Genomic DNA, 12,033 nt, shown 5'->3' on the forward strand with positions numbered 1-12,033 from the left:
AAGTTTTTAGCTTAATGTGGTCCCGCTCGTTACCAGTTGCTTTTGTTGCCTGTGCGTTTGGTGTCATATCCAAAACAAGCACTACCAAGACTGAGGTCTTGGAGCTTTTTCAAGTTTTACAGTTTCAGGCCTTACAATTAGGTATTTAATCCATTTCAAGTTAATTTCTTGTGAATGGTGTAAGGTAGGGGTCCAACTGCATTTTTGCATAGGAATATCCAGTTTTCCCAACACTATTAATTGAAGAGACTATCCTTTCTCCACGGAGTACTCTTGCCTACCTTGTGGACTCTTGGTTTTGTTCCATTAGTCTGTGTGTCTGCTTTTATGCCAACAGCATACTGTTATGACCAGGAGAGGTTTGTGATACGGTTTGAAATAAGGAAGTGAGAGGCCTCCACCTTTCTTCTTTCTCAAGATTTCTCTTGGCTATTTGTGGTCTTTTGTGGCTGCTAGGATTATCTTTTCCATTCTGTGAAAAATGCCATTGGAATTATTTGATAGGGATAGCACTGAATCGCCAGATGGCTTTGGGTAGTATGTGCATTTTAATAATATTAACTCCTCTGACCCACGAACGTAGGATATCTTTCTATTTATTTGTGTCGCTTATCAATTTCTTTCATCAATGTCTTATAGTTTTCAGCATATAGATTTTTGACTTCCTGGGTTAAATTTATTCCTAAGTATTTTATTCTTTTGGATGTTATTGTAAATGAGAATGTGTTCTTTCTTTTTCAGATAGTTCATTGTTAGTATAGTATATAGAAATACAAGTGGTTTTTACATGTTGACTTTGTATCCTGAAAATTTACTGATATAAATTATTGGTTCTAAAAGATTTTGGTGGAGTTGTTAGGATTTTCTAAATAGAAGATCATGTCATTGGCAAACAGAGGCAATTATATTCCTTCTTTTTCAGTTTGGATGTCCTTTATTACTTTTTCTTGCTTAATTGCTCTGGCCAGGACCGCCAGTACTAAGTTAAAGAGAAGTAGTGGGTGTGGGCACACTTGTCCTATTCCTGATCTTAGCGAAAAGTTTCCAATCTTTCACCTTTGAGTGTGATGTTACCTGCAAGTTTGTCATATGTGGCCTTTATTATGTTGAGATATATTCCTTCTATACACAACCTTTGAGAGGTGTTTTTTTTTTTTTTACCATGGAAGAATGTTGAATTTTGTCAAATGCTTTTTCTGCATCTATTGAGATAATCATATGACTTTGTCTCTCATTCTATTAATTGATTTCTGTGTGTTGAGCCATACCTGTATCCCAGAGATAAATTCCACTCGATCATCATATATGATCCTTTGAAGGTCCTGTGGAATTCAGTTTGCTAGTATTTCATTGAGAAATTTTGCATCTATACTCATCAAGGATACTGGCCTGTAGTTTTCTTTTCTCATATTACCCTTATCTGCCTTTGTTATCAGGGTACTGCTGGCTTCAAAAAATGAGTTTGGGGGGCACCTGGGTGGCTCAGTCGGTTAAGCATCCGACTTCGGCTCAGGTCATGATCTCGCGGTCCTTGAGTTTGAGCCCCGCGTTGGGCCCCGTGCTGACAGCTCAGAGCCTGGAGCCTGTTTCGGATTCTGTGTCTCCCTCTCTCTCTGCCCCTCCCCCATTCATGCTCTGTCTCTCTCTGTCTCAAAAATAAATAAACGTTAAAAAAATAAAAATTGTTTTAAAAAATGAGTTTGGGAGTATTCTATTCTTTGGAAGGGTTTGACGTGAATTGGCATTGATCTTCAAATGTTTGATAGAATTCATGTGTGAGGCTATCTTGTGCAAAGCTTTTCTGTGTCAGGAGGTCTTTTTAAAGTTTATTTATTAATTTTGAGAGAGAGAGAGAAAGGGAGAGAGAGAGAGGGAGGGAGGGAGAGAACACAATCAGCGAAGGGGCAGAGAAAGAGAGAGAGAGAGAGAGAGAGAGAGAGACAGAGAGAGAGAATCCCAAGCAGGCTCCACACAATTAGCATGGAGCCTGACGCAGGGCTCGTACTCACACACTGTAAGATCATGACCTGAGCCAAAATCAAGAGTCGGACACTTAACCAACTGAGCTGCCCAGCTGCCCCTATGTTGGGAGGTTTTTGATTAATTACTTATTCAATCTTGTTACTTGTTATTGGCCTGGTTAGATTTTCTATTTCCTCATGATTCAGAGTTGGCAGGTTGTATGTTTCTAGGAATTCATCCATTTCTTCTAGGTTGTCCAATTTGTTGCCATATAATTGTTCATAGTAGTCTCTTATGACCCTTTGGATTTCTGTGGTATTGGTTGTAATGCTTCTTTCACGTATAAGTTTATTTACTTGAGTCCTCTATTTTTCTTGGTAAGTCCAGATAAAAGTTTGTTACATTTTTTTTTTACCTTTTCAAAAAACAGCTCTTAGTTTCATTGATATTTTTAATTATTTTTCTATTCTCTTTCATTTACTTCTGCTTTGATCGTTATTATCTCCTTCCTCTGCTAATTTTGGGCTTCGTTTGTTCTTGTTATTGTAGTTCCTTGAGGTGGAAAGTTAGGCTGTTTGAGATCTTTCTTTCTTCTTAACGTAGGCATTTATTACTATTAACTTCCCACTTAGCACACCTTCTGCCACATCTCCTAAGTCTCGGTATACTGTGTTTTACATTTTCACATTTGTTTCCAGATATTTTTAGATTTCCCTTTTGATTTCACCTGTGGCCCTACTGGTTGTTCAGGAGTACGTTGTTTAATTTCCACATATTTGTGAATTTTCCAGGTTTCCTCCTGTCATTGATTCCTAGTCTCATACCATTGTGGTTGGAAATGATACTTGGTATGATTTTAATCTTATGAAATTTGCCAAGATTTGTTTTGTGACATAGCACATGATCTATCCTGAATAATGTTCCTTGTGCACTTGACAAAAACGTGTATTCTGCTGCTGTTGGATACAATGTTCTATATATGTCTTTTAGGTGCGTTTGGTCTAAAGTATAATTCAAGTCCAATGTTTCCTTATTGATTTTCTGCCTAGATGATCTATTCTCTGTGAAAGTGGGGTACTAAATTCCGGTACTATTACTGTATTATTAGCTATAACATCCCTCAGATCTCTTAGAATTTGCCTAATAAATTTAGGTACTCTAATGTTGGCTGCATGTAGAATTGTCATATCCTCTCAACGAATTGACCCCTGTACCATTATATAATGACCTTCTTTGTCTCCTGTTATAGTGTTTAACTTAAAGTCTGCCCATTCTCTCTTTTGGAATGTCCTTTACCACCCGTTCCCTTTGAGCCTATGAGTGTCCTAAAACTGAAATGAGTCTCTTGTAGGCAGCATATGCTTGGGTCTCGATTTTTTTGTCCATTCATCCCCTCTATGCCTTTTGATTAGAGAATTGAATCCAATTCCATTTCAAGTAGCTACTGATAGGTAAGGAATAACTATTGCAATCTTGTTAACTGTTTTCTGGCTCTTGTATAGCTCCTTTGTTTCTTTCTTCCTGTCTTGCCGTCTTCCTTTGTGTACTGATGATTTTCTTTTAAAGTTTATCTTATTTATTTTGAGAGAGAGAGAGAGAGAGAGAGAGAGAGAGAGAGAGAGAGAGAGCGCTGGGAAGGGGCAGAAAGAGAGGGAGAAAGAGAATCCCAAGCGGGCTCTACACTGCCAGCACAGAGCCCGACACGGGGCTCAGTCCCATGAAGTGTGAAATCATGATCTCAGCCAAAACCAAGAGCTGGATGCTTAACTGACTGAGCCACCCAGGCGCCCCAATTGATGCTTTTTCTACAGCGGTATATTTTCATTTCCTTCTCCTGTGTGTACCTATTATAAGTTTTTGTTTTGTGGTTACCCTGAGGTTTACTTAAAACATCGTATCGATACAGGTGATTTTGGAACTTCTGCCATCAGTAAGATGTACATTCCCCTGCCCCTTAATTTTGGAATAAGCCAAATGACTTTGGGTGAATAAAATGAGGCAGAAGTGTGCCACTCCCCAGCCTTGCCTTAAGAGTCTTTATGCATTTCCACCTTCCTTCCTGTGCTTCTGCAATCACTCTGACACTAACCTGGCCAGCCTACCTGCCCTGGTGGGAGAATGAGAGTTACCTGGCCCAGAGCTGCTCCAGCCACAAAAGCTGAAGCAAAGCAGCCTCGAGAGGCCGATAGACCCAGAGTGCCAAGCAGAGCCACTAAGCCAAGTCCACACCAGATCGGCCGGACCCCAACGAACTTGAAGAAAACATGAGCAATTACCAATGATTGTTGTTTTTGAAGCCACCGAGGCTGTGGCTGGTTTGTTTTACAGAAATTACTAAGTGGCATACAGGACTACATTTGGAAATGCAAAGGCAGTTCGGTATGAGCAGATCTATCAACAGAATTCATTATATCAGTAAACTGAGGAGGAATATCATAGGAATAATGATATCAAGAAAGGATGGATAAATTCAGCCGCATTCCTAATACATCTTGCAAATAAATAGAATTAGAAGAGAATTTCTTAAAATGATATAGACTGTTGACCAAAAACAGATGCGAAATCCTATTCCCAACGGCAAAACACTGACCTGTTAAATAAAATACTGAAGGAGACAAGAATTCCTCCCATCCCTATTATTATTCCACATTGTCTCAGAGAGTCTAGCTCATCACAAAAGACCCTCCCCCCAGAAATAAAGAACTAATATAAACATCAGAAAAGACATCGATTTCTTCATCTGCTACTGGTATATTTCTACAGCTTGACAAACCACTATAGTAAAAGCTGTGAGACTTATTTAGAGCATTTGGTAAAGGAATACAAGGTTACTATACAAAACAGTGTTTCTCAGGGGCGCCTGGGTGGCGCAGTCGGTTGAGCGTCCGACTTCAGCCAGGTCACGATCTCGCGGTCCGTGAGTTCGAGCCCCGCGTCGGGCTCTGGGCTGATGGCTCAGAGCCTGGAGCCTGTTTCCGATTCTGTGTCTCCCTCTCTCTCTCTGCCCCTCCCCTGTTCATGCTCTGTCTCTCTCTGTCCCAAAAATAAATAAACGTTGAAAAAAAAAATTTTTTTAAAAAACAGTGTTTCTCTACTCAAGCGATCAAAACCACGAAATCAAAATAGGAGAAGTTATATTCAAAATAATGAAAAAAGCCTATATAATACGCAGGACTAAATTGAACAAGAAAAGCATCAGACCAGTGTGAAGAAGACAGCAATAGCTTACTGAAGGACATAAAGCGAAATCTGACAAAAAAGGAATAAATGAAAACACCGTAAGACTTTATATCATAAAATTTTAATTCTCGCAAAATCAATATTTTAAATCCAATTAAAATTCTCAGCATGGGGCACCTGGGTGGCTCAGTCAGTTGAGCGTCCGACTTCGGCTCAGGTCATGATCTCACAGTCTGAGTTCGAGCCCTGCGTCGGGCTCTGTGCTGACAGCTCAGGGCCTGGAGCCTGCTTCCGATTCTGTGTCTCCCTCTCTCTCTGCCCCTCCCCCGTTCCTGCTCTGTCTCTCTCTGTCTCAAAAATAAATAAACATTAAAAAAAAATTCTCAGCATGATTTTTCAAGAGAAAAAGAGGGCATTTATTTATATGCACAATCTTAATACTTATACAGAAGAATAAAACCCTAAGAACAGCCATGAGAAATGAGTATAATGAGACGGACACATCTCAGGCCAGATATCATAATATACCCTAAAGCCACCATAACCAAGTCAACACTTGGTAGTGGCACAGGAATAATAGGCAACTAGATCAGAGAATAAAATAGAGAATGCGGAATCGAATTCCATGCATAAGCATTTAATACACAGTCAAAGTGGTATTTCATTTCAATGGGGAAAAGCTGGACTGTTAATGAACACTATGGATGTAACTGGATATTAATTTGAAAAAAAATACATCATTGAACGTATGTTTTATGCCAACTCAATACAGTTTCCGGATAAAGACATATTTACATACGGAAACAGTAAAAGTCCTGCCAGAAAACCCGGGAAACGACATGCACAACCTAGGAGTAGGGATACCCTCTTAACCAATCCTTAAAACCCAGAAGTTAGAAGAGAAACCGGACTATATACAATTGTTTTTTTACAACTTTGGCACAAGGCACAATGGTTAAAATAAAACGGGAAATGGGAAACATAGCTGCAGGCAAAGCATAGATGAGGGGCTTATACCTATACCGTACAGGGAGCTCTTACAAATTGACAAGGAAAAACAACCAATTCCAAAAATAGGCAGAGCACGTGAAGAATCACTTCACAGACGAAGCGAATCCAAATGGCCAACGGTTTTAAAAAATGTTCGAATTCCTGAGTAGCCAGAGAAACTCAATTTTGAAGTAACAACGAGATGACACTCTTCATCCGTAGAACTGTTAAAATTTACAAAGAGTAGTGAAAAAATAAAAAAGAGTACTAAAATCAGCTGTGGGTGGGATTGTAGGCAAAGCTATACGCCCATACGTTGCTGGTGGAATTATGCGTTTGTTACATGCTTTTTAAAAAAATTTTAATTTTTATTTATTGATATTTTTTTAGAGAGAGAGGGAAAGCACACGAACACAAGTGGGGGAGAGGGGCAGAGGGAGGAAGAGAGAGAGAATCTTAAGCAGACTCCACGCTCAGTGTGGAGCCCGACGCGGGTCTCGATCCCACGACCCTGGGATCGTGACCTGAGCCGGAATCAAGAGTCAGACGCTCAACCGACTGAACCACCCAGGGTTTTTAAAAAGCAATGTGGCAATGTTTAGTGAAATTAAAAACAACATATATACACCCTTCAACCCTGCTATTCCATCCTTGGACATCTCTCCCGGCATAGGAAAAGCAAGCGCACGTAAGGGTGCGTGTATAAAGGCGTTTATTGCGATGTTGCTCTCTAGTGACAAAATAAACGGAAGCGAAGTAAATGCCCGCTAAAAATCAAATGGCTGGATCAACTGTTCTCCATCTACATCACAAAATCCTGTGCCACCATGAAAAAAAATGAAATGGAGCAAGTGCGGCTGATTTGTAGGTTTTGCTGAACGGGAGTGGTAGCCACGGTGACCATAGCAAACACATAGAGTCAGGTTTTAAGTGCTTTATGTGCCTCGACGCACCGAATCCTCACAGCAATCCTACGAGATAGGTAGTATTATCATCCTCATTTTCTAGAGGAGGAAACCGAAGCCCTATGGTCACATAGCTAGTAAATGGCAAGAAGCACAAAGTACAGAGAAGTGTAACATGATAGAATTTCCGTAAAATGATCTATATTTTAAAAGACATGGGGCGCCTGGGTGGCTCAGTCGATTAAGCATCCGACTTGGACTCCGGTCGTGATCGCACGGCTCGTGGGTTCGCGTCCTACATTGGGAATCCCCTGCTTGGGATTCTCTCTCTCAGTCTCTCCCTGCCCCTCCCTATCTCCCTCTCTCTCAAAATAAATAAACGAGGTGTAAAAAAAGTTTAAAAGACATATGCATATATGTATGTGTACATATGCGTGTTTTACGTAATTATCTGAGAGTACAAACGTGGAAGGACACATACGAGGCTAGTAATATGGGTTATTACATATGTTTTATATAACTATATATTATATGTATATAAGTAAATTAAAAATAATGACAGCAGACAATTCCCGAGGGGCTGCCGTGCTACACCGGGTGAAGCGACGGAGAGAAGCCTGTCCCAAGCGAGGAAGCCGCGGGTCCCCATCGGCCAGTCTCTCCGGCCCCTCCTCCGCGCCCCCCTGGCACTGTGCGCATCAATCCCTATGACGCCACTACCGTATTTAGAAATGCCAGGTGCTTTCTCATCCTACCTAAGCCAAGAGACTCCCTGGAATCCAGTCAGCGCCGTGCTCCGAGATTGCCCAACCACGGAAGCCTGCTCAGATCCCGCTCTTGTACAGAAATCCCAGGTTTGGGGCACGGACACAGAAAGGGCCTGCCTCACATCCACACCTTCTGGGGAAAATGAAGCGGCATCTGGGAACAGATTTAAACTCTGCCATGCGCACCGACACTCTCCACACTCGTGCCCCAGGTGTTTCCAGGGCTCCAAGGACAGAGATCCCGCCTCCTAGGAAGCTTGGGTTCTTGAAGGAAACATACACCTTTTATATTAGGTACTCGATGAATGTTTGTTGCGGGAGGGAAATGATGACGTGTGGCAATAATTCAAATAAAAGACAGAGAGTGAAGTTTGAGATGACAGGGCTCTAAACAAAAGGCTAGGGCTGCAAGAGATTGTTTTATAGAGACATGACATCTGAGGGGGTGCCTGGCCAGCTCAGTCAGTAGAGCACGTGACTCTTGATCTCCGGGTTGTGCGTTCAAGCCCCACGTTGGGCATGGAGCCTACTTTAAAAGAAGAGAGAGAGAGAGAGAGAGAGAGAGGTGGCATTTGAGCTACATGCACTGTTTCTGAAAGCATGTCAGCATCACACCTTCTGAGGTGCTCCAGACCTGCTGAATCAGAATCCCCAGGAGTGAGTCCCAGGAGCAGTATTTTATTTTTTTATTTTTTTTTAAGTCTATTTATTTATTTTGAGAGAAAGAGAAAGCATGAGTCGGGGAGGGGCAGAAAGAGAGGGAGAGAGGGAGAGAGGGAGAGGAGAGGGGGAGGGGGAGGGAGAGAGGGAGAGAGAGAGAGAGAGAGAGAGAGAATCCCAAACAGGCTCCTGCAGTCAGCACAGAGCCCAATGCAGGGTTCAAATTCACAAACTGTGAGATCATGACCTGAGCCAAAGTCAGATGCTTAACCGACTGAGCCACCCAGGTGTCCCTCTGGGAGTAGTATTTTTAAAAATTTTTTTCTTTAACATTTATTCACCTTTGAGAGATAGATAGAGCATAAGTGGGGGAGGGGCAGAGAGAGAGAGAGGAGACACAGAATCTGAAGCCAGGCTCCAGGCTCTGAGCTGTCAGCACGGAGCCCAACGCGGGGCTCGAACTCACGAACCGTGAGATCATGACCTGAGCCGAAGTTGGACGCTTAACCGACGGAGCCACCCCAGCACCCTGGGAGCAGTATTTTAAAGAAGCCCTCCAAGTCCTTTTTATCACACTGAAGTAGAGACCTGAAAAATGGGGCAGGTTCGCATGTGCCGAAAAGTGAGGAAGGACACAGAAGCTTAAGGCAATAGCATTAGTCAAGGGCTCAGGCATGAAAGTAGAATGGGAAAGTGTTCGATTCGACCTGACTGGGGTGGGGTGGAGGTGGTGAAGAGGAACAATAAGATTCAAAAGGTGGGTTAGAGGGGCGCCCGGGGCTCGAGCTCACGAACCGTGAGCTCCTGACCTGAGCTGAAATCAAGCGCCGGAGGCTTAACCAACTGAGCCACCCGGGCGCCCCACCCCCATAACCTTTTCAATCTGCATTTCCAGGGATGTGGCCCAGAAATTACATTCTTAAATAATCTTTCCAGGTGATTCCTGGGCCCCCAGGCTGGCACTGGTTCATGAAATGGAGTTTGGGAGTCACTGCTTTACTGACAAACGCGTTCCTGAAAAGCTGTTTATTCATGGAGATTTTATTAGTGAAGTTACTTGTGGAAAGTACCAGCAAGTGCGCTCAGAGGCAAGCTTCAGCGAATCACTTTCTCTAGGATGTTTCAATAAAACCCATATGGAATTTGAATGCAAAACCCCAGACAACTTTCAGTAAGATGTGACAGTGTTTGGGTGGTTAAGGCCAGCACCCGGTATGAATGATGCCATAATGGCTGGACGAACGCAACACGGGGGAAATGATTCAAAAGGCTTCGTCTAGCTTTGCAGCCACATGAATGAACCTTAAAGCGATAATATCGGAAGGGAGAAAGTGCTAGTAGGATGTGATGCCCACAGAGCCATGGCTTCAAAATGGAAATCTCCACCATGTATCCATTTTGAGGTCACAGGGAAAGTTGAAGCAACAGTCTAAGGATAAAAGTAGACACTCATCCCAAATTATGTTCCAAGAAGAATTACACACCATATGACTGCCAAGATGCTTCTTCTAGGTTTAAGATTTTAAGTTTATGTTCTTTGGGCTCATCTACCTTGAAGACGGATGAAAGAAAACAAAGTTGGGGAGGGGGTGTAGTGCCCAAGCATCAGTTAGTAACCCGGTCTTCTACAAAATGCACAGAGACCGATGATTCTGCATCTGAAGATTTGTCTCTTCCAGCCATGTAATATTTTAAGATTATGATTTTCATTTAAAGTAAGCGTATCTGTTACTGAAGTGTCTCCTCACTTACATGAAAACACCTTAGTTTGGCGAGCTGGAAGGTTGGCATACGAGTTTTCTCAGCACGGTGCTCTAAAGTCAACTTTAAGCAAGAAATTGGTAGTATTTAACCTTCCGACAATGAAGGCAGCTTCTTTTTCTCTCTGAGGGCTCCTAATCTTACCCCCCAGAAATCTCCGGCCCCCCCTTCATTTCCAAGTCCTTTCCCAAGGCCCACTGCTATAAACAGGCTAGAAATCAGAGATGAGTCCCGACAGCGGCATTTCAGGGTGGAAATGGAATCCAAGCAAATCTTTTGTGTACCTGCACTGGATTCCCTCTTCCACAGGGACGGCCTGAGTTACGGGAATCCCCGCTCTAGGCTGTTCTACATTACTCTCTGTCGCTGTAGAGTGGAAAAGGTGAACACAGATAACCACTGCCCTGAGCCAAATCCACATTCTCAGAGTTAAGAGCAGGACAGGAAGGACGAGGCATGTCCAATAAAGCAGCTCTAGGTTGAGAAGTTGAGAAAGGGTTAAATTTAACATGTGAGGCACTTTCCCGCTGGCTGATACCTTAGTTGGGGGGGAGGAGGATGCAAGAAAAGGAAATAATCCCCAGTCATTACTGTGGCTTGATCGAGGAAAGGAATTACTTCCCAATCATTACTGTGGCTTGACCTGTGTGTCGGGAGCACGGACTTTTACTCAGAAGCTACGTCCTGCCTTGACATTCCACCCCCCCCCCCCCCGCCCTAGGCCGAGGAAACCCACGCAGGAGTCGCCCAAGAGGATCACAATCCCAGTAGCATTTCCCCCATTTGGTTTGTTTTCACCTACCTTAGAAGTGGAGACGCAATGGGCCTGGCAGTGAAGAGGAAACACGATGCCACAATGGACTAAAATCTTAAAAGGACCTGTCGCTATCAGTGCCAACAGTCACGCGCTCCCAGGGGGAGGAAGCTTCTCGGTCACATCGTCATCGTGCGTTTCTGAGATTGGCAAGAGTCTGCATCTGAGTCAAAGTGCCTTCAGCGCCCTAAGCCCGTCCTGGTTTCAGGGGCTCCAGGCAGGGAAAGCAAATAATCCCAAGTAATGGCAGGGGTCAGTGGCCCCTGTGCGGTCCACATCAGACCGTTCTGAGGAGTGGTAAGTCACAGGGTCTATATTGCGGCTATTTTTAGTGAAACCGGATTCCTGCCCCAAGTTCTCTTGCTTCCAACTTGTTCTAAGTGTAGGAGACCAGCTGTGGTCAGATCATCTTACTGGACCAAGGCTCTGTCAAGGCGCAGGGACCTAGCGAGGGAGGCGGAGCAAAGAGCTGGCAACTATCGGCGCTTTGGTTTTTCTTCGCCGTCTCAGACACCTCCAGAGGAGGGGGATCCTTTGGAAAGTGTTACTACCCCGGGCAGTGGCCATTCCCCTCCAGTCTGGCAGAAACCTGGTAGCTAGATGATATTGAGAGAAAAGTTGAGAAGTTGGCAGTCATTTCCCTGTCTTCCCCAATTCCTAACTCTCTCTCTCTCTTTCTCTGTTTCTCCTCCTCCCTCCCTCCCTCCCTCTCTGCTTCTCCTTCTCTCTCTCTCTCTCTCTCTCTCTCTCTCGTATGTATGAGCACGCACACACACACACACACACACACACACACACACACACACACATATTTGCGTGTCTGTGCCAGGTTCTGCAGCCAAACCGGGATACTGGCCTGGCTCGCTAGAAGGGTCTAGAAAAGAATGTCTTCATCCAGGAGCCAGACCAGTGGTGAAAGCATGAGGAGGACTGATGTCCGATCGCTTTGCAGCTGTCATTGTTCCAACAGGTAGTTTTATTGGGGAAGAAAATT

The 12,033-nt window shown here is 43.5% G+C and overlaps 1 protein-coding gene across 2 annotated transcripts in view; it reads right to left on the reverse strand.

The window, feature by feature from the left end:
- Positions 1-11,306, reverse strand: part of FGF13 (fibroblast growth factor 13) — a 465,748-nt gene extending 454,442 nt beyond the window's left edge. Inside the window, exon 1 of one of the 2 annotated variants that reach the window (XM_045051000.1) lies at positions 11,028-11,306. The gene's annotated coding sequence lies outside the window, so the exon portion shown is untranslated. The remainder of the gene's footprint in view (positions 1-11,027) is intronic. The other variant, XM_023249010.2, reaches the window with a different exon arrangement.
- Positions 11,307-12,033: the final 727 nt, after the last annotated feature.

This window comes from Felis catus, chromosome X, assembly GCF_018350175.1.
Source record: "Felis catus isolate Fca126 chromosome X, F.catus_Fca126_mat1.0, whole genome shotgun sequence".
Lineage (NCBI taxonomy): Eukaryota > Metazoa > Chordata > Mammalia > Carnivora > Felidae > Felis > Felis catus.